General features: G+C 52.0%; 2 long non-coding RNA genes across 2 annotated transcripts in view; one reads left to right on the forward strand and one right to left on the reverse strand.

Moving 5' to 3' along the window:
* LOC131275029 (uncharacterized) overlaps positions 1–15,250 on the reverse strand; it is a 27,866-nt gene extending 12,616 nt beyond the window's left edge. The window contains exons 1-2 of the long non-coding RNA XR_009182427.2: positions 15,138–15,250; positions 12,566–12,643 (exon numbers count right to left, since the gene is read on the reverse strand). This is a non-coding gene — a long non-coding RNA (uncharacterized lncRNA). The remainder of the gene's footprint in view (positions 1–12,565; positions 12,644–15,137) is intronic.
* Positions 15,207–23,882, forward strand: LOC139437154 (uncharacterized). Its single transcript, XR_011646854.1, has 3 exons — positions 15,207–15,316; positions 16,655–16,729; positions 22,866–23,882. It is a non-coding gene; the product is annotated as an uncharacterized lncRNA (long non-coding RNA).
* The last annotated feature ends 2,622 nt before the right edge of the window (positions 23,883–26,504 follow it).

Consider the following 26,504-nt stretch of genomic DNA (forward strand, 5'->3'; position numbering starts at 1 on the left):
CAAGACCCAACTGTTCTTTAGTTCTCTGGCGCCTGCCAAGTCATTGTTTTGGAAACCTATTAATTCCTTTGAGCCCATTCAGTCATCTTCCTGATCTAACTTGTCTCTAGTGAGAAGCAGGAGTAGCAGTGGAAGGCAGCAGACATGAATTTTTTTGGGGAAACAGGACAGGAGCACTGTCCTCGTAACTGGAACTGTAGCTCGCAGTCCTATCTAGTATAGAACTGTCTTTCAACCTGGGTGGAACGATAATACTGAAGTCCCCAAGCTCTTCCTTAATCAACCTCTGGGCCTCTCGTGTTCATTGTAAGCATGAAAGTCACAAAAAGCCATGGACTTAATTTTCAGAAGCTGCCAAATTGTCAGGAAAGCCATATCAAGGGGACTTCTCAGAATTACCTTAAATATTAGGTCATATTAACAAGTTTAATTTCTAAAGAATCTATTTTCTGACCACTTGAGAGCAGGTTGCACACATCATACTCCTTGAACACATAATACTTCCATGTACATTCCTTACAAACTAGTACATTCACTTATGTAATCACCTTAAATGCAGTTACCAAGTTCAAGAAATTTAACATTGATATCAAGCTTACAATCTATATTCTAGTTTTTTCTTATGTCCCAATAATGTCTCTTTGACCCTTTTCTGCTCCATCCTTCTTTCCCATCCAGTATCATGTATTTCATTTATTTGGAAAACAGTTTAGTTTTATACTCATTTTCTTCAGAGTCATGGTGGTATAGTGGGAAAGAAGGCTGTCAACCTGGTTTCTGTCCAGACGTTGCCCCTATGGTGACCCTGGGCAAGTCACTCTAACATAGCATCCCAGAACCATCTACAAAAGCATAAAACCCTGCCTCAGACTTATTGAGTCAGGCTGTCTTGCAGGATCTGAACCTGGGCATCTGTCAAGTGTAATAGGTAAGTATGATGTGTAGCTTAGGATGAAGGATACTGCTTTAGTATCTTTGGATCTGAGTTCTCATGTTTGTTAAAGGAGGATGGTATAGCTGGTAGATGTGGGAAAAAAAAACACCAAAATTCCAGCTCTAAATCTCTCTGTTCTGTGTCCCTGGTTCTAATTTGCCTTGGTTTCTTAGCTATACAGAGAAGAATACCTGATTGAAGGTCCAGTGTTGCCCAAATCCCCCATGAGGCCCAAAGTAAGTTTGCTTTCTCAAACATCCAAGTAGGTATTTGATGAGTGGAATTTGATTACTTATCAATTTATCAGAACAACACTGCATAAAAGGAACTAGATCTTCAACTCCTTCTTTTAGTCACATACAAACATAACAGTGACTTCTACAAAGCCTCAAGAAGTGAATAAACAAGCCCCAGCTCAATTATGGCTCTTCAGGGACAGCAGCTTCACTTAAAAGCTGCAGTTCTCGGGAAATGGACTTTGGCCCAGTGGTTAGGGCGTCTGTCTACCATATGGGAGGTCCGCGGTTCAAACCCCGGGCCTCCTTGACCCGTGCGGAGCTGGCCATGCGCAGTGCTGATGCGTGCAAGGAGTGCCTTGCCACGCAAGGGTGTCCCCCGCGTGGGGGAGCCCCACGCACAAGGAGTGCGCCTGTGAGGAAAGCCGCCCAGCTTGAAAAGAAAGAGCAGCCTGCCCAGGAATGGCGCCGCCCACACTTCCCGTGCTGCTGACGACAACAGAAGCGGACAAAGAAACAAGACGCAGCAAATAGACACCAAGAACAGACAACCAGGGGAGGGGGGGGAATTAAATAAATAAATAAATCTTTAAAAAAAAAAAAAAAAGCTGCAGTTCTCAACCAGACCAGGAGAGGCAGGCGTGGCTGAAATCACCCCAGGAGCTTTTTCCAGAATACAATTTTTTTTCCTTCTTCCTCTTACCTCCGGAATGTCAGACTACACTGGCTAATCTGGAAAAACAAATGCCCAGGTGATTCTGAAACTTTTTTGGACTAGCTCCTTAATAAGAACTCAGGAGCAGCCTACCTGAGTTCACCAACATCTCTTTTCCAGGACCACAAGCTTTATTCTTTATTGGTTATAACCTATAGCAGGCTTACCCCAGGTTCAACCAAATACTCTTTGTTTTTTGTTTCTTAGATAATTGAAGTTTGGGGTACTTTGAACTTAATGCTCCATTAAAGGCTTAAAAAGGAATGTTTCCTCTGCCATTAGATTGTATTCCCTTGGCATTCCCATGATTTTCATGGGGGGAAAAACCTCATAACTCTTTAGTCATTACCATAACTAGCTTGCATTTGTTTAACATCTCTTTTATTTATTTTTTTCAAAGTATTTACTCTGTAAATTCACATGTGATCCACAGAGCAACCCTTTGGAGCTGTTATCCTCCATTCCTAGTTGGATGGTATAAATAACCAAATTAACTCAACACTAGAGGCTACCACAGGTATGTTGGGGAAGGCACTAGTTGTCAAGTCAGGAGACCTGGATTTGAATTCTAGGTGTGCCTTTTCCTAATTCTGTGACCCTTTACTATCCAGTTTCCGTACTGTAAAAAGAGAATAACAATGCCAAGATTCCTTGAGATGGCTAAAGGAAGTTGTGCCTTTGGTAGCAACCAGCACACCACCTTCTAGCAGGCACCAAGAGCAGACTTTTGAGGTTCCCATGTATTAGGTATTTGAAGATGAGTAAGACACAGTTCCTTCCCTCAAGATTAGGCTAGTAGAGGGAAGTGGATATGGAAATGAAGTATAATCAAGTATTATGGCTATACATTAGAAGCAGTATTTGAGCAAATTATATTGATATGGTATCTACTTTGGCAGTTTTGTAATGTGATGAAAGCAAGAGAAATACTGTCGAATGCAGGATATTCTTAGTTTCAATCTGTTTACTAGTGTTCTGACCTTGTCTATCCTAAAGAACTGTGTTAGACACAGAGGTACTTTAGGTCTATAGGATTTTTGAGGAACTACCTTTCTTCATTGTCCCATCTTCCCCTGCATTACAGGGTATAGAATGGTGGCAAGAAGAGCTATATATACTTTCTATATGGTTAAAAAGCTTAGCATTACCTCTTTCCCAAGCAAGCACGCAAACCTCCATCTGTTAAGATTTTTGTAGGTTATCTCTGATGCACAGATGCCCTAAGAGTGGAGTCATCTCTCAAAAACTCCAATTTCCTCATCAGCATTGTAATGATATCTCATTCGTAGAATTGTTGGAAAAATTAAGTGATATAAAGTACTACTCAACAATTAAATATTTATATTCTTCTCCCACTGAAGCTTCAGTTTCTTTTATTGTCCTTTCTTATCAAACATACTTTCCTCTACCTTTAGCTAGCCCCAGACAAATAACAGCAGTTTCCAAATCCAGGATTGGGTTTTCACCTATTTGCTGTTTGCTACATTTTGGCCTTCTTCTGCTTCTAAGGAAGCAGGGTTTTATTATGTAGGCCAATTACATTTCTATCTTGGAGAGTTTACCTGGGGCTGTTAGTAAACTGGGACCCATGGTTTGATGTGTTCTTTACTGGAAAGGAGTCCTGTATTGATTCACAGAGCCATCTCAAACATTTGCCCTTCCTAGAGAAGCCTGACTGGAGGTGAGCAGAAACTGAGAGATGTCTCTAAGTAGGTCTTGGGGCTGATTTAGAGACCTAGTCCTGGGCTTCATCCAGCTGAGGTTTGTCTCATATTAAGGCCATATTTCTGGGGCTTCAAATTGATGGCCCTTCCTTACAAAGACCCCTGTGGTGTGATATGTTGTGAGCCAGAAGTCAGCATCTCAAAAACCATGTCAATATGAACAATCCTAAGTCCAAGCCTCTCCTCTGCCACTGACCTAATAAAAGTTATTAGAGAGGGAAGCAGATGTGGCTCAGGCAATTGGGCTTCCCGTCTACCATATAGGAGGTCCAGGGTTCAATGCCCAGGGCCTCTTGGTGAAGGCAAGCTGGCCTGTGTGGCGAGCTGGCTCATGTGGAGTGCTGGCTTGTGCAGAGTGCTGCCCCACGCAGAGAGCTGATGCAGAGATGACGCAACAAAAAAAAGACATAGAGGGGAGAGAATAAGAGACGCAGTAGATCAGGGAACTGAGGTGGTGTAAGAGAATGATCACCTCTCTCCCACTCTGGAGGGTCCCAGGATCGCTTCCCAGAGCCGCCTAATGAGAAGACAAGCAGACACAGAAGAACACACAGCAAATGGACACAGAGAGTAGACAATGGAGGGACGGGGGAGAAATAAATAAATCTTAAAAAAAAAAAAAGTTATTAGAGAACTGGCCTCAGCAGTTTGGGTTATGTGGACTAGTAGCCTTTCTGCACAATCAGCTCCTAACGTTTACAAATGCCCCCAAATCCTGAATGGAGGGAATTTGTAGAATCTATACCACTTGGTACAAACATCTTTGTTCGATGCACCAGTTTTTGCCAAGGCATCAAGGAATTATCTCCATAGATAGGAGAAATATATCTTAATTAGGAAGAGAGAGACTTGCATTCTTTGGAGCCTGGAGAAATTCTCTGCCTTCTAGTATCCATTTTTCCTTTCTTGAACTCTGGGAGGGTTTTCCAAGAATCCACTTTAGGGTGGCCTCTAAACTATCTGAGAGCTCCCTAAGATCCCTTTAGCATCACTTAGGAAAGAAGCAAAGGGCTGAGAGGTAAAGCTTTAATTGGGGAGGATCCTGGCTTTCCAACGCCTCCCCTCCCGGAGCAGGAAGCTAAGGGGGTGGGGGCTCCTGGGGAAGGGGAAATAAGCTTGTTTCTGAAGCCGCCTTGCTCAAGAGAAGCTGGGTGTCACTCCTTTTTGAACACAAGGTGGCGCCATGTTGGTAGCCTTCAACGTTTTAGCACCCCAAAGGTGGCCAGCGCTGCATCCTTCCCCTTCATCCTCCTCTAAGCTGTCCACCCCAGGAAGGCAGGCCAGGCCAAGGAGGGTGTTTACTGGAGGGTCAAACTGTACAGATAAGGTAAACTTTAGTAACAAGCAGGGTAAAAAGGCAAGAGTAGCTTTTACTCAGCTGCAGAGGGGGGCTCGAACTCTTGGCTTAAGTGCGCTTTCCACTAGGCTGCCTCTTAAATTCTCGTAGCACTGGGCTCACCTCCTCATCCCTTTCATTCAAGGGCACTAAACTCTCAGCCTCCACTAAAGCAACCTTTAGCTCGGAGGGGGCGGGGGGCAAAGGGAAGGCAGAGGGTCCAGAGCCTGGAACTTTGTTGAGGCAAGTGGGGATTGAGATTGGTGAGAGAAATACTGGCCCAAGGGATGAAAGAAGGGAATTTTTTAAAACATCCACACCACCCATTTCTGGTCTTTGAAGTTGCAGAGGAATTTCTGCACCACTGCCTTCCGAACAAGGCTAAAGGAGATGTCATGGAATCAGCTTAGTGAAATGCTTCAATAGAAACCTCATCCAAGGCTGATAATAAATAGGAGTTACATAACTCAGCAGGTCACAGCACTAACTAAGCCCTTTATAGGCCATCACTCCACATTTATTTCCTGGATTTTTATAACTGCTGCTGAAAAGAAAAAAAGGAGGGGGTGAGGATTAGGGAGAGAGAATCTATGTGACTGGAATAAACCTCCACATCCACATGGCAGCTTTCCGGAGGCCGCAATCTAGTCTCATCTCCCACGCACCACCCACTGCAACTGGCTCTGTAAGGAGGTTTGCCAAATTACAGTGCATATGGTCACACTGATCCTTGTGCCAGGAAACTCAGACCCCTGTCACAAGCTGTTCTGAGTAGCCCTGAGTTCTAGGCTTGTCCTTTTCTCTGGCCCTTGGTTTTCTATTCTGTAAAATGACAGACTTAGACTAGATGAGCCTTAGGATAGCTTTTGCCCCATGAGTCTCTAAATATTAGGATGAAAACAGGATTAAGACTTGTTAGGTGACCTCCAGCCCACCCACAACCACCAATGTTCATTGTAACAAGCTGTTTGGTCCTCTTGATGGGGGAGGGGAAGAGTGCAAAGTTGTCATGTTTTCCCGTTTGGTGCAGCAGGCAAAGACCTGAGTCCGCGGGCCCCAAGGAGGGGGCCACGGTGCAGTGACCCTTCACTGCCAAGGTGCCTGACATGGGGCACGGAGTAAAGCACTTTTGTCGCCTCCCCCGCAGCACATTGGTGCTGCACCGCAGAGGTCAGGACGTGTGGACTGGTGAGAGCCTACTGGCCACACATGCAGCTCAAGCAGCTGCCTGGTCAGGCTGTGACCATCAGTAGCCAGAACCCTGAGCAGGCCCAGAGCCCGACATCAGTGAGTCACAGTGCAGAGGAGATGAGGGCTCCTTCAAGGAGTAGGCTCAGGCCTGGGGGAAAGGGCATCTTAAAGCCATGTTTGCCATTCTCAGGCCTGAAGAGTTTAGTGCCTGAAAGGGCCCAAGGCTGCTCCATGCCTCTATGAACTCCAGCTGACAAGCCCCGAACGCAGCCACCTCCTCTCTTCACCCAGGCTCAAGGAGACAGCTCCCACCATCCACTCCACCTTGAGCTCCTCTGTCTTTGCCCAGCCTCCTGTGCAAAACTGCAGGCCAGCTTTGCACCACCTGGGAGCATCCAGTATAAGTGGGCTGAGGAAGGTCAGGGCCCCAGAAAGCAGCTTGGTTAGGAGGTGGGAGGTGTTAGGTTTGTAGTATCAGGTGATGACAGGGAAGCTGGATGGGAGTTGGAACAGCCAGAGGTAAAGAGCCTTTGGAAGGAAACTTTGGTGAGCAGCAGTGAGGCTTCCTGGCCCCTCTCCTTAAAGGCCGGGGCCCTGAACTTTTATGATGGCATTGCTCTTGGCCAGGAAGCCCACCAGGCCTGGGCCAGGCTGCCCCTCCCCAGATTTGGTACTCCTGCAGGAAAAGATTGGCCAAAGGCAAGGATGGCCTTTATTTGGCCTCTGAGAATCCTGGGAAAGGACAGTATCTGGGAGTAGGGGACAGTCACAGTTCCCTCAGCCCACCGGGATTGCCGGCAGAACTCTAAGTTATAGAAAAGGTGTAAGTTGGATATCATATATCAGGAAGACATTTCCAATAAAGACAAAAATGTTTCCCCGTAGAAAAGACTCCCGAGGCCAGAGGCAGCTCCAACCTGGAGACTAGGGCACAGACCCTTTTATTTGTGCTCATTGTGATGTCCTTTGGTCTCCTCTCCCGGCCCTCCCCTTAGCATTTTGCCCTTCCCCCATTCCTACTTCCTTTTCAGAAACAGCTGCATGCCTGGACTTGTCGGAGGAGTCAGCTGGGTTTATGGAGACAGATGCAGAAGGCTCCATCCCCTTCACCAGCCTGGCACCATCACTGAGGTTTGGAAGGTACGATATCTTCCTGGGTAGGTTCAACTGAGACCCAGAGATGGGGAGTGTTTCTTTAATGCCCCAGACTCAAAAAGTGAGCGGCACCTGCAAGGGTCTCAGGGTCCCATCTCTTGTCATTTGGTCTGATCCTTCTACTCTCCTCCAATAACATGATAATCACTTAGACTTGAGTTGGATAAGCCAGCAAGGCAGAGCACCAAGGGACTGGGGTGTGGGGATCTACACCAGCCCCATCCCAGGGAAGAAGGCAGTGACTTAATTGGGAACAATTTTGATGGGCCCTCATGGCTGCTGAACAAGTGACAAGCTGAGGTGAGTGGCAGGGAAGGTTTGCTGGCTTGATTCAGCTTCACACAACTTTGAAAGGCTTTCTGTCCATCCCCCTGCCTCTGTGCTGGGTTGCTGCTGAACAACTGCTGGGATCTTAAAGGCTCTTTCTGAGCAAGGCTTGGAGAATGCGCCATTGCCTCACGTCCTCTCCCCTCCTTTCCCCTTCATAAATGCAGGTGAAAGAGGCAGGTGACTTGTCCTGCCCTGGGGTTAGGTAGGATGGATCACCCAATCCTATCAAGACCAAGACTTCAGAGGCAGAGTGGTTTCCGAACTTTCCCACAGAATTCACATGCTGAATGAGTAGGCTTCATCCAGCTCCTGCTTTTTCCTTGTTTAAAGGGTTGATAAGGAAGCAGGGGCCTGTTCTAGAAACTCTGTTCCAGGATGGGTAGGACAGAAACACCAAGATCACTGCAGAAACTTCTCATGTGACATTGAGGGGGGGCGGATTTTGTGTTTACTCTACCTGTTCACCAGCTAGCCAGTCCCAGGCCAAGGAAGACCCTGGACAAGGAAGTTCCCTGCAAACCTGGAGCCTTCACGGTGTGCCAGGCGCAGGCCTGGGTTACTCAAATAGAGCACCTCCCTTCACCCCAAGGTCTGACAGGTGCCTCTCAGACCAGGGTTCCAGTGGCTTTATTGACATTCTGGGCTGGATAATTCCTTGTGGGGGACTGACTGGTGCTGTGCATTGGAGGATGTTTAACAGTATCCCGGCCTGTACCCACTAGGTGTCAGGAGCCCTCCTCCCCCAGTGTAACAGCCCGAAATTTCTCCAAACATTGTCCAATGTCCCCTGCAGGGCAAAATGGCCCCTGTTTGAGAAACACTGTCTTAGATGCTAAGAGCCCAAAGGACTCCCGACAAGTACAGGGTAGGTCCAGGATGGAAGCCAGATCATCTGATTCTAAACTCTCTCTGCTTTTTCTCGCTGCTGCCTCTTTGGAGGTAAAAATCCCCTCTGAAAATATGTTGACAGCCAGAACAAGGCTTCCACCTCCAATTTCTAGGTGTTTATGGATCCTGGGTTGCTCATTCATGGAGTTAAGAACACCCGCCTACAGGGAAAACAGGCCTGTATATGAAGCAACTGAGCCTGCCCGCCCTCCTCCCTCTGACCCTGGAAGCAGAGTCACATGGGGACTACGTGGGGTCTATGGGCCTCGTGAGTATGTGCTGGGAGGGGGAGGTGAGGGTGGAGTTGTTGAGGGTGGAGACATATGTCCTTTTTGGACTTCTGACGTGGGGTGCACACCCTGTATACCCAGCAGCCCTGAGGCAGGCGAGCGTGCTGAACACTCCTCACCTACAGGTGGGCCAGCTGACTCACAGCCGGCGGGGTGTGACCTGTGGTCGCCCCGTCCCAAAAAGGACTTGCCATGGCTGAGTGAACGCAACACTTACCCAGGCTTATCTGCCCCTGGAAGGAGGAGGATGGGCTGAGGAACTCAGGAGACGGCTGAAAGAAAGGCTCCAGGAACTCCCTCTTCCCCAGCTCTGTGGTATGTTGTGAACACACCTAGAACTCAACACCAGCCATTAGCTCTGGTTCTGGCTCTGTGGGCCTCAGTTTCCTTGTTTGTAAAATGGAGGATTTGGACTAGATGATCTCTAATAGTTCACACTGAGCATTTCCCCTGTGGCAGGATCTTTACATATATTCTGCCATTGTCTCTCTGCATTCAAGCATTGCCCCTCACAGCTGAGGAAGCTACGACTCGGAGAGGTAAGTGACTTCCCCAAGGTCACACAGGCAGGTCCACGTGCCCAGGTCTGACCCAGCAGCACTGCTGAGGATGGTGCTCGTTTGGGTGAGAGGCAGATGGAGTGGGGCCGTGGCAGTGAGTATCAAGGAGAGGGATGGAAGGGTGACCTGCAGAATGAGGATGGGCAGGACCAGGCACCCAGCCCAGATGACTTGGAGGCTTGGAGCCTGGGGGACTGGGAGGGTGGCAGTGCTATTAATAGAAATAGGGAAGTCAGGCTTAGCGCTAGAAGATGATGAGTTCATTCTTAGACATGTTGTAGCTGATTTGCTAATAGTGGAATATTTAGGCCAAGAGCCAATAAGAGAAAACTACCAAGTACAAAAATACTTCCAAATGCCAACAACCCCCCCGCACACACACACCAAAATCGAATCCCCAAACTTGCACCCAGAGTTCCCCAAATCACCAGCCCTGAGCTGAGGCTGCTAGGAGAGAAGTGGCTGTGCTGTTGCAGTGGTGCCCAAGGCCACAGTTCAAGTCCCTCACTGACCGCTAGGGGTCACCGCTGGGGCACAGACTGGTGCTGCTGCCCAAGGGTGTGCCTGGGGGGTGGGAGGCAGGCGCCCACTTGCCAGGAAAGCCAAGGCATCTTTCTCCTTAAGACTGGGAAGGAGGCTTGCAAGACTTTGACCCTCTGCATCTCCCTCCCACCGTCTCCCAGGCGTCTGGCTCTGACGTTTCACGGGGTTTCTGATTAACCTGGAATCAAGTTGGTTGACCTTAGAACCAGGAGGGAGCAGAGCCCCTTCCCTGAGTGAGCACTGGGGGGCCCACCTGGAGGACGCTGTGCCCAGGCTGCTGGAGCCCCACAACCTCCACAACCTCCGGTGGCCGAGCCCAGGGAGCAGGATCCCAGCTGTTCCAAGCTGCGTTTCTCCCCTGACATTTGCGTCAGCAGAGCTGCCCTTTGGATTTTAATTCTCAGGAGTGGAGGGTGGAGGCGACCTTGGCAATCAGGACTAATTATTTGAGATTCGATTCAACCAGCAGTTTATTGGGGTTTGGCCCGGCTTCCTGCCCTCCTCGCAGCCTCCCATATCCCCAGGTTTATGGCCTTGGTCTCCTTGGGAAGCTGGAAAGAACAGAGGGAAGGAGTGCTTCCATCTGGACACACCCGTTGCTCTCTGTCTCCTGGTTTCGGGAGGACCCTGTGGGAAGTTACGCCTATAAAAGTGCTTTGAGGTCCCCAGAGAGAGAGGTGTCCCCCTGCTTGTGCCCAGTCCAGGCCCTGCGCCCCGCGGGCCGGCCTCCCACTTGGCTCCATGTCTAGCTGGGGCACGTCCAGGGCAGGGGGGTAGGGGAGGAGGCTGCCAGCTTCCCAGCTGTCTGGGTTGGGGATGCAGGGCTGAAAGGGTGGAGGAAGGGAGAGTTCCCCAGGCCCTGGTCGCCCCCACCAGCTAGTGTGGGTGTCGGGTGTCCCACTATATTTGGCTGCAGCGTTAGGGACTTGCCTCCTCAGAGGAGTGGCTACCTGACCCATGACGTCTCCTCGCCGCCTCCTCGCTGGGCCAGGGCTATTTCAGAACCAGTGGGGGGGGAGGAACTGGGGAGTCAGAGGGGGGTTTAAGGGAACATTTCCTCTGGGCAGAGGGTGTGTGGCATGGAGAAATGACCCTGAGGCCTTTCTCAGAATTGCCTACACAGTTGCTTGAATGTTCCTTCTGCTCAGGTTTCCTGAGGATCCCTACTCTCTGGGTTGGTGAGGGCTGAATCTGGGTGTGAACCCCAACCTTCCCTCCCTCAGGTTTTTCCAGCTGGTCAGATAAGCCTCAATTTAAAAACAGCTCTTTCCATGCCAGGTCGGGCTGGGATTCATTGATAACCTTGGCAGGAACCAACTCAGTGGTTTCGTCTTTCAGATTTCTCAGATCACTAACATTTCCAAAAAAAACAATTTAGGATCTGACTTTGTTGCTCTCTTTTGCTGAGTTAAAAGGAAATGTCAAAGAAAAGTTCCTTTTAAACATTCACACACAGAGAGACACAGTTGAAAATGCATAAGCTCAGGCAAAAGGGCAGGCCTCTGATGGACTAGGTCTAGCTTTATGAAAACCACTGCATCATCCTGGTATTTCTCATTTTGCTGCAGGCAGAGGAGAACATGGAACCAGCTGCCGGGCCCTTCCACTGCCTGGGCCCAGTGCCACGGGCAGTCGGCCCTGCTGCAGCTGGGGGTCTCCCCAACCCCAGCACTTTTTCTTCCATTCACTCATGCACTGTCACTTTTGCTGCTTTCCATCTTTCCCCACCCCCAACCCACCCCAAGATTTGCAGGATGGAGGATGAGGAGAGTCTCCACACAGCTCCAAGTATGCAGGTACCATGTGGTCTGGCTGAGCACCTTGCCAGCTGCTCTGCGACTGAACTGCTGCAGACCCCAGAGTCTGCCCCAGGAGAAGTCTCGCGGCCGTTCGCTCCTTTGAGAAGGGCTGATGCTGGGGCAGGTAACCAGCCGGGATGGGGACAGGAACAAGTCCAGAGCAACTGCATTTCCCGGCCCTGAGCTGCAGATGTTGGTTCTGTAAATGACTATATTAGCTTCTCATCATGGGATTAGTGTGAGCATTAAATGAAAGAATATTTGTGAAAGTATTGGTGAACTATAAAGCTTAGGCAGGGGTCATTATTATTATGGGAAACTAGTAAATGGCAGAAGAGCTGCCCCAAAGCTGATCTCAGCTTTTGGGTGCAAAGGCAGCTCACCGCCACCCCCACCCCCCCACCCCGGTCTTTGATCTCAGGGCCCTCTCCAACGCCACAAAGGACGTGATCCCATGAGTCAGGAAGGCCTGGCCTGGGCCAAGGCATTCCATCCAGAATAGAGCCCAGCCTCTCCTGTACTTGGAGAAGGGGTCCGACATTTACTGTAAGGGCTTTGTTTCCTTGTGGTGGCCATACCCGGATTACAGATTACTACACCCCCAAATTGTAGAGAATTGTGTGGAGGGCCTCCCCAAGGAGGAGTCCCTTGTGTCTGAGGATTCAGGGAAGGTCTGTCCAATGCCTGAACGTCAAGGGGTTCACAGATGAGCAGTTTTAAAGTACTACCCTGCCCCTCCCCATACATGTGGGATGGAGTGAGAAGCAGACCTGTGTTCTCAGTCCAGTGCCACACGTAGTCCAGCTGGCCCCAGATTCTTTGCCTCTCTAAGCCTCATCTGAGAAAAGGGGTAAGAGTCTTTACCTCAGGAGCAGATGTGGCTCAATCATTTGGGTGCCTGCCTCCCACGAGGGAAGGCCTGGGTTCAGTTTCCAGTGCCACCTAAAGAAGATGAGCAGACAACAAGCAGACAGGTGAGGGAGCCATCTCAGGGGGGAGGGAAAAAAGAGTCTTTACCTCACAGGGTAAAGCCCCTGGAGGGTGTCCAGCCCACAGGAGATCCCTTGCCCCCCTCTTGGGAGACCCTGGCATAGCCACAGCTCCCACAAAGAAAACCAGGGGGTCCTGAGAAGCCTGAGCTTCTGGCTGGGCTGCCCCGGCCTAGAGTGAAGTCCCAGCCCTTGCCCGGAACGGGGCCATGAGGTAGGCTTCCTCGCCCCAGTCCCCCCCCCCCCCAGCTGCTCAGCCAGCTGTCATGCAGTCACTGCCATCGTCCCCAGCCTGGCCCTCCCCTCCCCCCGCCCCTGTGCTGACATCCTATTTGGCAAACAGGACGGAAAAGCCGCTGACTCTTCCAGACCCTGAGTTCATTGACTGGTCAGGGACCGCCGTCACAGGCTGACCATGTGGTCAGATGAGGGGGTTTGCCGAGTGAGGGAGAGGCCCCTCCAGGCCTTCCTTCCCTGACTCCAGCCTACGCTGCCACCAAGACACTCCTACACACGTGTCTGTGCATGCACAAACTCACCCCTACATAGATATACCTGGATCTACATTCCCCCACATGCCACACTTGCTACATACACCATCCCCTTTATACCCCACATAAATAGTCCTGCAACACTATGCCCTTTATATCACACATAAATAGTCCTGCAGCACACCAATACACTCCCTCCTGTGTATATAAAGTTACACACAGCCACCTACCTGCACAGGCACACTCCTTCACACGTGACTACAAACATGGTCCTATACACTCACACTGGCACACGTATGTGCACAGCACTGCATCACATCCTGGTGTGGGCTGTTGGCTAACACTAGCCACCCACCATCACAGCCACATCTCCTGACTCTGTCCTTGGGCTCCATCAGGCAAGGGGAACTGCCCAGGCTGAGTCAGATTTAGGGTAAGGGGTCTCTGATTCCCTAGATGAGAACCACTGGCAGTCAGAGCTGAAATGGCTCATCTCAGCCAACCCCTTCATTTCTCATTTATGGAAACTGAGGCCAAGAGAAGGCAAGAGGATATTCAAGTCACATAGCCAGAGTCCTTGCAAGTGCTTCAAGGTGTCTGAGATCAAGGCAAAAGAGGTAGGAGGGGGGAAACGGACTTGGCCCAGTGGATAGGGCGTCCGTCTACCACATGGGAGGTTCGCGGTTCAAACCCCGGGCCTCCTTGACCCGTGTGGAGCTGGCCCATGTGCAGTGCTGATGCGCGCAAGGAGTGCCCTGCCACGCAGGGGTGTCCCCCGCATAGGGGAGCCCCACGCGCAAGGAGTGCACCCGTAAGGAGAGCCGCCTGGCGCGAAGGAAAGTACAGCCTGCCCAGGAATGGCGCCCACACTTCCCGTGCTGCTGACGACAACAGAAGCGGACAAAGGGACAAAGAAACAAGATGCAGCAAATAGACACAGAGAACAGACAACCTGGGGAGGGAGGGGATTAAATAAATAAATAAATAAATCTTTAAAAAAAAAAAAAAGAGGTAGGAGGCATCCAGACTTTTTCCTCCCTCTCTGTCCCCCTCCTCAAATTCCCTGACTCAGTTCCTCCCTGCACTGGGCAGAACCACCCTCTGTGGGGCCCTCTCCCATGGCTTCCTCCAGGATGACTTCAAGATTGGGTGCTGAGATTTTCACCTTGACCCTGGGTGCAAGGTCATTTGAAATTGTGCAGGGGAGGGCACCTGCTGTTAAGCCAAAGCACTCCCAAGCTTGCAGCGCTAAGTGCCTTGGCCTTCCTCAGCAAATACCCAGTCCAAGGCCACAGCCCCACAGGGGTCCTCAGCCTGGCCCCCTCACTCCCTGCCTCCTTGGGACTCACACACCAGGACCCTCAGCATCTGCCTAGGGTGTGGCTCCATCAAGGGACCCCAGGCCCCAGGGACTACCCCTGTCCCCTAGACTCCACAAAGACAAGGACTTTTGTGTAGATCAGTGCTTGCCTCATAGTAGGTGCTCAATAAATAGTTGTGGAGTGAACAAATGAATGGGTCAATCTATCCCCCAAACCCCCAACCCAGCCTCCTTTTACAATGGCTCTTCCCTGCCATAGTGAGGAACATCCTGGAATCCTTTGGGAAAAGCCAGCAGCCAGGATCTGCAGGTTGGCCAGGGATGGATGGATGACTTGGGGAAGTCACTTCCCCCTGAGCTTCAGCTGCCATCTAGGAACAAGGAGCTGCAGCTGGCTGAGGGGGTTTGTGTTTGGGGTTCTAGGACCTCGCTGTGTGTGCTCCACTTACCCAGGCTGCCTCTTTCCCTTTGGCTTTGAAGAGTGTCCCCTTTTAGCAGGCCCAGGCTGGGGAGCCCTATATTGCCAACAAAACTGCCACGTAGAATAGACCAGAACATTTTCAACCTGGGAAGTAGGGAAACAGGTAGTTTCTGCACCTTCCCTCAAGCTGCACCCGCCCCCACCCCCAACTCACACGTGGCTGCGTCGCCCCAAGGAGCCCCAGGGAGAGACTCCGGGTCAACATCCTGCTTCCTGCAGTGGCCCTGCTGCGAGGCCGCGCGGGGAGGGCACACACAGAGGTATTTGTTCGCAGTGGGCGGCAGCGAGGAGATGCTAATCGCCGCGGATCGCCGCCGGGCTGAAGGTCAGCAGGTAACACGACCCGCGGTTATAAATAACCCGGTGGGCGGTGTCTGCGGCGGGCGGGACGGGCGCCCCTCGCGGGCCGCCGGGCGGGATGCTTACTGCCCTCCCCCGTTCCCTCGCTGCGGAAACCTGAACCCCCAGAGCGGGGCGCGGAGACCTCTGGCGGTGATGGACAAGGTCAGAGAGCTCCCCCCGCCTTGTCGCAGGAGGGGAGAGAAGCAGGTTCTGGGGCTCCCTGGCCCCTGCTGGAAGGGGAGGCAGTGAAGGGGGGGCAAACGGACGTGCAAGGAGCTGGAGGGAGGAGGGGGCTTCCCGCAGTAACCCAGGGACCCACGAGGCCGTGACCTGCCCGAGCCCTCCCTGTCCAGCCTGCCCACAGCCCATGTGGCAGGGGAGCCCGCGGAACCCAGCCCAGGAGAGCCTGCGTGGCCACGTCCAGCCTGGAAGCAGAGGCCGGGGCGGCGATGCTCCTGACATCCTCTGAGCTTGGTGCACACAAATCCTGGGCCTGGGGCTTCCGGAGCTCAGAGCTAGTGAGGGACTCTGTGGGCACCAGTGGGAGCCAGGCACCTTCTGGACAGAAAAGGGATGCATTTAATCTGCTAAAAAATTTTTTTTTGTTCTTAGAGTTAAATATCCACATACAGAAAATTGCACAAATCACAGGGTTTGATTGAAAAGACCCACGTATCCAGCACCCGGATTAAAGCAACACCTTAGCAGAACCCCCAGGGGACCCCCTTCCCACCCCTAACCCCACATGCTGGGTTGGCAGCCGCTCCGCTGGACAGAAATGGAGACGCTCAGGATGTGCTGTCTGGAGCCTGCTTTCTTTCGCTCACTCCTGTCTTTGGGAGATTCGCGCCCACTGTCACAGGCAGGCGTAAAGCGCGCGCCTCACGCCCGTGGGGCTCGCCGTCGTGTGACTCTGCCTGGTTTACCTGCCGTTCTGCGTGGACGGGCACTGGGGTAGTTCCCGTCCTGGCTCTTGACGAAGGCGCTGCTGCCAACGTCCCGGTTCCGGCTGTGCACACATGGACACGTTTCTGTTGGGGGTGTGGGTCTAGTGAGCTTTGGAAGATATAGGAGGTGTTAGCGTTATTTTTATTATTGTGGTAACACATATACAACATAAACCTTCCCATTTTAACACCTTTCGGGTGTACAAGGCAGTGGTGTTAATGACATTCACAGCGGTGTGCCACCATCACCCCATCCGTTATTACCAAAACCTTCCCAGCCCCTCAGACAACCCCGTACCCATGCGTCAGTAACTCCCCTTTCCATCTGGCCCCCTGGTCAGTGCTCATCTATTTTCTGTCTCTACAAATTTGCTTATTCTAGGTTTTCTCATATAAGTGGAACCATACAGTATTTGTCCTTAGATGCCTTGCTTATTTCACTCGGCATGTTTTCAAGGTAGGTGTTACTTTTTAATCAACATTTTAATAAAAATGATTTTCAAGGTAAATTTACATTTTTCATTCTAAGAAACGACAGATGTATATTATTTTTTTAAATTGGAAAATGCAGAAATGTAGAAAAGAAAAACCAATCATCACCCACAACTACAATTTAGGGTCAACCATCCAACCAGTCAGTGGACACTTCCTGAGAGGCTCTTCTGGGTTAGACCCTGGACGAGAGACCCAGTTCCCTCCTCGTGGCATCTAGGGCCTGGGGCCAAGTCAGCAGTCGTGGTGCCAAGGGACAACCCAGGAGGCCTCAGCACCCATCCCCCACCCCCACCCAGGATCTGCCTCAACCACCCACACCCATCGCAGCCTCTCCCAACAAACGTCCTAACTAAGGACTGCCAACTTGCCATGCAGCCGGTGCTCAAGACAGATGCCCAGGCTTCCTTCCAGCCAGCTGCACCCCCAGAACTCAAAATAGGACGTCTGGATGGCAATAACGCAATTAATTGCAGTCGAGCAAGAGGAGAGCTACAGAGAGGAGGAGCAGGGTGCTCTGGGCATGATGGGGAGGCAGCAGTTGGGGGTGGGGTGGGAGATGAGGCTGGAGAGACCACAGGGCCAGGGGCAGGCCCATGTGCACTGCACACTCTATCCTGAGAGCCGCTGAGGTTGTCGAGGTTTAAGAGGTGAGTGAGCAGATCAGATGGACTTTCTAGAAAGGCTACTCTGGATCCCTGTGGAAACACTGTGGTGAGACAAGAGTGGAGGCCAGAGGCCTTCAGAGGGAGAAAGGAGGTGAGGAGGGCTCCCGGCGACGGTTGGTGGAACCAACTGTAGAACGCTGGGGAGGGGCCCAGGGCCTCAGGCCCCCTTGGCCCCCTCCTCCCCTCAGCTCAGGGACTCTCCCTCCTTCTCCCTCCTCTTGTCTCCTGTCCCCTCACATCATTCTCCGCCCCTCCACCCTCTTCCTCTTCCATCCCTCCCCTCCCAGCTCTTGCCCTCTCCTTCCCGCCTTCCATCCCTTCCCCCTCCTCTTCCCATCTCAGGACTCCAGGGACCTCCACTGTCACCTTCCATAGGCCAGAGATGCTGCCCTCAGGAATATGGCCTCCACTGGCTCAGCAGTTCTGATGATGTGGCCCAGGGCCCAGAGTCTGGGGGGCTGAGGAAGAAGTAGATACAGTCCCCAAGGCCCACCCTGGAAAGCACCTGGCTGGGGAGAGCCCACAGTCTCCACCGTGGGGCATTTCCATGTCCTGAGCCCCAGGGTGTTTGCCCCTTGGGTCAAGCCTGCTCCACTTGCCAGGCTTGGGCCACCCTCAGTCCTCCCCACCTCCCGTCGGGGCTTGGCCCTGCTTTGAGCTCTCCCAGTTCAGCATCAGTCCCCACAGGCGTCAGCCCGGCCTCGAGGCCGCCTGTGCATGGAAGAACGCTGGGCTGGGGCCATGTGGCTGCAAGTGTCTCACCGACCCTCTCTGTGCCAGGTCCCTCCCCCTTAGCTGAGGAGGACACAGGGTGAGGCCGGGCCAGAGAGCCTGCCGCGAATCCCAGCTCCCTCTTCCTAACTGGGCTGTCTTGGGCAGGTTACACGAGCTCTCCGCGTCGCTACAGGGTTGTGGGGATCAAAGAGCTACTATTTGGGAAGCGGAGTGGCTCAAGTGATAGAGCTTCCGCCTACCCTATGGGAGGACCTGGGTTCAATCCCTGGGGCCTCCTGGTGAAAAAGAAGAAGAGAAAGCTGCCTGCGTAGCAAGCCAGTGCCTGCTTGAGTGTCTGCGTGGGGAGCCAGTGCCCGCGCAGGTGCGCCATGCAGCATGAGGACGACGCATCAAAAGAGAGACAAGCGGAGAGTCACGGTGAAGCACAGCAGAAACCAGGAACTGAGGTGGCGCAATTGACAGGGAACCTCTCACACATCAGAGGTCTCCAGGATCAAATCCTGGTGAATCCCAGAGGAGAGAAAATGAGAAGAGAAGATATTACAGACAGTAAAAATAGCAGGGCGGGTGGAGGGGAAGGAGGAAAATAAATAAATAATAAATCTTGAAAAAAAAAGAGCTGCTATTTATGAAGTGCTTAGAATTGTACATAGTATGCTATATAGGTGTTAGATGAATGTATATGTATATATGTTTACATATACATGCCCACACAGGTAGACTTTAGACAGGCCATGCCATGCTGCAAAGCCCATAGGGCAGAGTCAGTGGGCAGTGGCCAGACGGCAGCCCTTTCCGCCTGTCTGCTGTGTCCCCGTGGCCTGCAAACCACCGTCAGGACAGTAGAGAGGCAGCGTTCTCCCAGAGGCCACAGCATAACATCTGTTTCCCAAAACTGCCCACCCAGGACCTGGGGGCCACACTCGGTCCCTCTGGACCCAGCACCCTCTCAGCACAGTCTGGGGACTGCTTACAACATCTACTCTGCCCTAGAAGGCAATGCTTGTCTACCCTTCTGTCCATCCATCTGTTCGTCCAGCCATCCCACAGTCTGCAGCACCTATTTGGGGGAAACTTTAGAATGAACAAGATCCGCCCTCAAGGAGCCTGTTGTGGTGCGGGCAACAGAACCGAAGACACCTGAGACCACAGTTCATGCTCAGGGGCCTTGGAATGTTTTCCAAACAAGCACATGTTTGTCCAGTTCAAAAGATCAGTGTACCAAATGAACTCCCTGCATGTGGCACCACAGGGAAATGATTCAGATCTCAGATTTTTCAGAACTAAAATAATGATAACAGTAACACTGGCATTTCAGAAAAGTATTGAGCAGGTAAGAGATAAAGGAAAACTGGAGAAACAAAAACCATATTGCAATCATTAAAGCACCTTCCAAAAGGGCAACTTCCTACAGGGACTCAATCCCCTGTGTTTCCTAAATGGCTTAGGATCTTCCTTGACATAAGGGGTGGGGGGCCTGGGGATGGGGCCAGGGTGGTGGGCGAGCAAGTCAGGGCAAGAACCTCAGGCAGGGGTCGGCCAGCCCATTAGGGAGTGAGGGGACCTTCCTCGCAGGTGTTCCTGGTGAGTCTGACTCACCTCTAACCTGTTAGTGAGTTTTACATCTTTTAAACACCCATGATCCCACATGTAGTCAAATCACTTGGTTTCATTTTTCTGTACTGCTCCCAGGCCCTTTTCAATAAAATGTCATTGTGTTTGCATTATCTACATTTTTCTGAAAAGTCATATCTCGAGCTCTATTCCAAGCATCTGCATAGCCTTCTTGATGATTGTTTTTATGGCTGTATAATATTTCATTGAGTGTCTGGCCATAATCTCTTATTATTGCATATATGGGCAGCCTTTACTTTTTTTCTTTTTTGGGGAGGAAGGGGAACATATATGCTTTTAAAAGTGTTTTGGAAAAGATTATGCATGCACAGGGTAGAAAATTCATAGGAAATAAAGGATAAACAGCAAGTCTTTCTCACGCTCCTTACTCTCAGTCACCCAGTTTCCTCCCCAAGGCAACCAAAGACAGACTGTGCCACAAGCTTGGGCGTCTCCACGGGAGGATTCCTCTATTCAGGCTATTTTTCTTTCTTTCTGTATTGCGGTCTGCTAGAAATGGAAGCTCTTGCCAAGCTGATGGCCAGTGTCGCCCCTCGAGCCCAGGACATGCAGCCCCTCTTCCTGTCTCCCTGTTGGGCAGCCCTACACCCCATGCACATGGTTGCTGGACCCTCGGGCAGGAAGGGGCTGCAGATCGGAGCCCTGTACAGGTCTCAGGACCTGAGTCTCAAACTTGCTCCATTTTGGACTGGCTGTTCCCTTTTCTTTGTGTCTGCATTTAATAGGATAGATCACATACCTCCTGGTGCTGCCTGCTTGACCTCAGCCAGGTGGTCCAGGCCAGCATCCTCAGTGGTGAGTCATGCTGACAGGTGCCCCTTGCTGTGATGTGATGTGATGTGATGACAAGGGTGCCTTGCCTGTGATCTTCCTCCCCCAAGCCCATCCCCCCAGTCTAATTGTGAGAAAAACATCCGACAATCCCAAAAGAGGGACCTCCTCCAATACACCTGACCAGGACTCCCCAAAACTGACCAGGAAAGTCTGAGAAACTCACAGCCAGGAGGGGCCCATGTAGACAGGATGACCGAATGCAGTGTGGGATCCTGGTCCTGGGACAAAGGACATTAGGTAAAAACTAAGGAAACATGGAAAAAATGAACTTTCGTTAATAACAATGCATCATACTGGTTCATTGTTTGTAAAAAAATATGCCATACTAATGTAAGATGTTATCAAGAGGGGAAATTGAGTGTGGAGCTATCTTCTCTATTTTTCTGTAAATCTAAAACTGCTCTAAAAAGATTAAACGTTGTTAAGAAAATTACACTCCTGAAACCCCATATTCCTCTCCCGTTCTGTTCCCATTACATCTGTCACCATTTATCAAACTGTGTGCTTTGTTTATTAGCTGTCAACCCTCCTGATTATAAGCCTCCTAAGGATTTGTCTCTTCACAGTGGTATCCCCAGCACCTAAAAGAGTTTGAAAAAGATAGGTGCTCAATAATATCTGTTGAGGATAAATTTCTTGACATAGTCACTGTTAGCTCTTCCAGTTTTTCCTCTGCATGAGTTTATTGTTTTGAGATAAACAAAGATTATGCTGTGCTTGTCTGCTATCTTCACTTACTAGTTCCTGAATAGTTTCCCTTGCTATTAAATATTCTTCTACAACATCCTTTTTTAAAAAGAGCTGATGTTTGCAGGCGCAGTGTGAAGCAAGTGTGAAGGCTTCCGAGGCCTCTTTTTCGGTGGTTCTGCCAGCTGCCAGGGCAGGAGGGATGGAGCCGAGGCACTCCTAGGGCCTCTAGTCCGGCTTGCTGGTGAGCCAGGCACGTCCCGGGGTGTAATGGCCTTCAAAATCCCCCAGCTTGCTCCCGACCAGCTGGAGGGGCAGGGCCCAGGCGCAGGCCCTCTGCTGGCTCAGCAACGGTGGAAAACACCACCTGTGCACACATTTGGGGGTGCTGGGGAGCGGCCTCCCGCCAGGCTAGCGGTCGTGGCCCAAAGCCACCTGGATAGCTGAGCTCCTGGGAGCAGGGAAGGCCTGGGGAGCTGGGGCTGGCAGGCCCTCAGGTCTCACCCTCTCCCCAGTGACCTGGGTGGGGCGGGGAATCCGCCCTAGCGGCTGTTTTTCTTGGTGGAAAAGGGCAACGCTGGCGGGCCTCTTGGGGACCCGGTCTGTAGGGTTGGGAACCATGTGGAGCACGCGCGTGGGGGGTGGGGCGGTAGGGAGGGGGAGGGGCAACCTTCCTGCCTCTGCACCCCGCGCCATCTGCTTTAAAATCCAGCCACTTGTCCTCCTCCTGGTAGCAACACTGAGCCACCCAGACTCTGCTAGACATCTGAGTGCTAAAGATAAAAATACTCGAAGGACATATGCCTTCTGTGAACCGCCGGCTAAATGTGCTTTAGGAGTCCTTCAGCTTCCTCTAAACTACCATTTCAGCCCCACTCCCCCAGCCCCGAGCGGAGCCGGGGCAGGGGGGGCGGTTATGGTCTTAGAAAGGGCTGTGCGTGGGTGTGCAGGTGCGCCCCCAAGGGCAGCCTAACTGGTGTGTTCCGGTGTGCCTGCTGTGAGCCTGCACCTGCATTTACCTGCGTGTGTGCCCCAGAGTGTGTATGTGGGCAGGCGTAATGTGTGCGTGTGGCTGACACGTGCTCGTGTGCATGGATACGCATGCCTCTGAGCTCCAGTGTGTTTCGTGTGCTCGCCTTTTCGTGTGTGCGCTGCTGTGGGTTTGCCTGGGCTCATGGGTGTGTGCGTATGTGTACCTGGGTGTGTGCACATCTGTGGGCACTTCTGTTTCTGTGTGGGTGAGCCTGCTTGTGGGGGAGTTGGTGTGTGTGTACGCGTGTGTGTGAGTGCATGTGCTCACGCGAGATGTGTAATGTACTTAGGGTGCGCCTGTGTGCACTGCATGTGCACGCATGCTGGGAACTTGTGTGGGTGCGTGCCCAGGCGTGTGCATATACGTGCGTGCGCCCAGGGCTCGTGTGCTGAGAGGAGATGAATGCAGCAGCTCTGGTGGAGACGCGCTCCTCCCACAGCTATTTTAAACTTGCAGGTGAGGCGGCCTCTGCGTCTCTCACTCCTTATATTTGATCACCATCATCTAAGGTTTCCCCAAAGTTTGCCTGCGATGGTCCTTCAGCCTCTATGCCTGTCTCCCGCCTTCACCAGCTCATCGTTCCATATCCCCGAGCCGCGGGAGATGCTGTGCAACAAAAAGGCTCCTGAGTCATGTGCTTCTGGGGAAAGATGCGTGTGACAAGCCCCCTTGAAGAGCCTCCATGTGCCCTGCATCTTCAGAGCGCCCAGGGGCCCTGAAGGAGAGGAACGGGTTTCCTGCAAGTCGTCGATGCCATAACCGCTTTGGAAGAACACCTTTCTGAAATCGGTGTGCGTCAGGGCACCCTTGGGACGGACACGCAGCCTCCTTACTTCTGCTCAGGCCACTGCGGGGATGTTGCCCACAACCGTTGGCTGTGCTGTCCCAGGAAGTCTGGGCCCGTCCAGGTGCCCCTGTGCCTTGGGGAACACGTCCTGGTCCTCCACCTCTGGGGCCCACAGGGAGCCCGGCCTCACTCCGAGAAGCCAGGTCAGGAGGGCCTGCTCCAGACAGGGCTGGGCCTCCCCGCGGGGCTTCCCGGGGTGCAGCGGGGCACCTCCTTCCCACCAGGCCCTGGCCTGGCCCCAGAGCAGAGGATGCCCCAGGCCTCCAGGAGGGGGTGTCGTGGGCCGCTCCTGCCCAGCCTCAGTCCAGTTCCTGTCTCCCGCAGGACTCTACCCCCCAGCAGCCTCCCTTTGGGTGGGAAGACCACGAAGCACCTGCGGTGGGACACCCTGCAGGCCCAGCCCAGCCCGGCTGAGAGCACGCACCGTCCCACCCACCCACTCCAGACCCACCCTCTGCTTCCAGAGAATAGAACAGCCTCCAGGAGGCTCCTGGGCTGGCCCCAAACGGCTCCCTGCTCTTTCCTCTCTCTCCCCTATAACATTAAAAGCAAATATTTTAAATTACGCAAATAACATAACAGCCTCTTTGTACAATTTGAACAATATGGAAGTAGGGCAAAAATTAAAGATCTCCTTTATCCCTCCCCACCCCCGGTCCTGGTTCCCATCATGTTCACAGTTCAGTGTAGCCTTCCATTTGCAAGTTTATGGATTTTAAAAACACAAGTGGGACCATTCTCTCTCTCTTATTTTTGTGGTTTGTTTTTTGTTGGGTGGTGTGTGTGTTTTAACAACCTGTTCCTCATCACTACATCTTGGTCTGTTGTATCAGCTACACAGTTTTCCCGGTTGTTGTCCTTCTGCTCATGTATGGGACCACTTCCCCACTGAGACATTTGGTTTCCAGTTTTTCTGCTATTCCAGATTAAACAATGGTGCAACAAACATCTTTCCGCAGACGTCCTGGGGCCCAAGCATGAGCATCCCGTGCCCGGCTCGCAGGATTCAGGACCCGAGAATCAAAGGCGGGGAGGAAGACCGCGGTTCCCAGGGGTTGCGTGATCACCGCCCCCTCCGCGAGGACAGCCAGCCAGGGGCGACAGGAATCTCCCCCGTGTCTCCCGCGCCCCAGGCCGGCCCTTGTCCCACGCGCCTCCCACCTCCCCGCTCTGAGACCTGCGCTCCGCGGGGACGGTCCCCAGGGTCCAGCCCGGCCCCTCCCGCGCGGGCCTTCGCCTCTGGGCCCCCGCGGCTGCAGAGCTACCCGCATCGCCGAGGAACCAAAAAAAGCTGGCGCGTGGTGAGCGCGCGCGCGGCGCGGGGCCGTGGCGCAGCTGTTTTTAGTGTGCCTGGAGCCCAGAATATAGACTTAATCACCCCCAGGAAACGCGGCCATAATATTTTTGGTTGCATAAGCAAACTAAATTAGAAATCTGGAACGCGTTCAAGACCTTTTGACGAGAGCGCGGGGAACCAGGGGAGAGACAGATGGGGATTAGGCGAGCTGAGCATCAGGAGAATAATTTCCTCTTTTAATTTGGGTTCCAGCGACAAGTAAAACAGCATTAGCGGCCCAGTTACGTAACCGGCGCCAGAGCCCGGCTCTGATAAGCGGCGGCCGCGAGCGATCCGGCCCTCCCGCGTCTGCACTCCCGGCCCTGCCCGCGGCAGGAGGGGCTCAGGGCGCGCGGGCCTGCGGGGCGCCGGTCCACGCTGGCGAGCCACCGCCCGGGAGGCGGGCGCTATTATTAGCCCTCTGTACTCCTGCAGTTCTCGGAGAGCTCCAGCTGAGTCGTCCCAGGTCACACAGCTCATAGCTTGCAGCCAGGATTTGAACTCGGTGTGTCTCTTTCAAAAGCAGGAGCTTTCCATTTCATTGCGCAAGAATAGAGTGTCCTCGGCCCTGCAATGCCATGGTGAGGGTAAACACAGCTTGAAGGTGTCTGTTGCAAGATTGCATGCAATAATAAAAAACTGGAAACTACCAAAATGTTTGACAATGAGGAGAATGGTCAAGTAAACGATGTGGTGCATCACACAGCAGTAAAAGACTGGGGTGATTTCTGTCTTGACCTGGAGAGATGTCCAAGACATATACTTACATGAAAAAGAGCAAGCTGCAGAACAAAATAAATGGTATGATCTCGTGTGTGTTAACAAATAAATGATGTACCCCAGGAGAACTGTCTCTTTCTGCAGCTACAACACATGTGAAAGTTCTGCAAGGGTGGTCACCAAATGGATGAGGACAGGCTCCATTGGGGAGTGGACAGACATAAGGAAGGCCATGTGGAATTCCACCTTTTACGCTGAATTTCTCACACCAGAATGTACTTACTGTGTGCTTGTATCTTTAAAAAAAAAATCAACCCCCCCATACATGCAGCTAGAGAAATGAAAGCATATGTTCACACAAAATCTTGTACACAAATGTTCATAGCAGCACTGTTCCTAGTAGCCAAAAGGCGGAAGCAACACAAACGTCCATCACCTGATGAAAGCAAAAACCATATGTGGGCTTTCCAAACGGGGCGCCTTATTCGGCCTTAAAAGAAATGAAGTCCTGATAGATGGGACAACACGGGCGCACCTCGAAACACTGTGCTGAGGGAAGGGAGCCAGGCACAGAGGCGCACATCCTGATGACTCCATTTACATGAAAGTTCAGAAAAAGGGAATCTACAGACAGAAAGCGGATCAGTGTTGCCGAGAGCTGGAGGAGATGGGGAGCGTGAGGGTGGCTGCTGAAGACGTGGCGTCTCTTCCGGAGGAGACGGAAGTGTTCTAAGATTGCCTGTGGTGATGGCTGCACATATCTGTGACTATGCTAAAAACCATTGAATTATGCACTTTAAAGGGGTGAATTGTATGGTGTGTGAGTTATCTCTCAATAAAGCTATTTTAAAAAAAGACACAAAGGCTGGAGCAGCCTTGCAGACTGAAGCTGGATATACCTCCAGCTGCCTTCTCAGAGAGCAAGCGGGACGGCTGTGGATGTGCCTCAGAGTCAGAGTGGGGAGGAATCTTAGAAAGCATCTGCCCAGCACCTCATTAGTAGAATAGGGAAACTGAGGCCCAGGGCTGGAAAGGGACTCTGCCCAGCATCTCATGACCAGCCGGCAGCAGGCACTGGAGGCGGGAGCCGTGGGTCATTAGCCCTTGGTTCTGCTGCCACGAGGCTTCTCTGCACTTGTGGGTCCTCCAGTAGGCTGGGGTTGTGGTGGCTGCAGCAGGAAGGACAGAGCTAGACCGGGACAGCTGGGAACAGCTGGGCATCCATCCAACAAACATGTTGAGGGT

Source organism: Dasypus novemcinctus, chromosome 21 (genome assembly GCF_030445035.2).
Source record: "Dasypus novemcinctus isolate mDasNov1 chromosome 21, mDasNov1.1.hap2, whole genome shotgun sequence".
NCBI classification, from domain to species: Eukaryota; Metazoa; Chordata; class Mammalia; order Cingulata; family Dasypodidae; genus Dasypus; species Dasypus novemcinctus.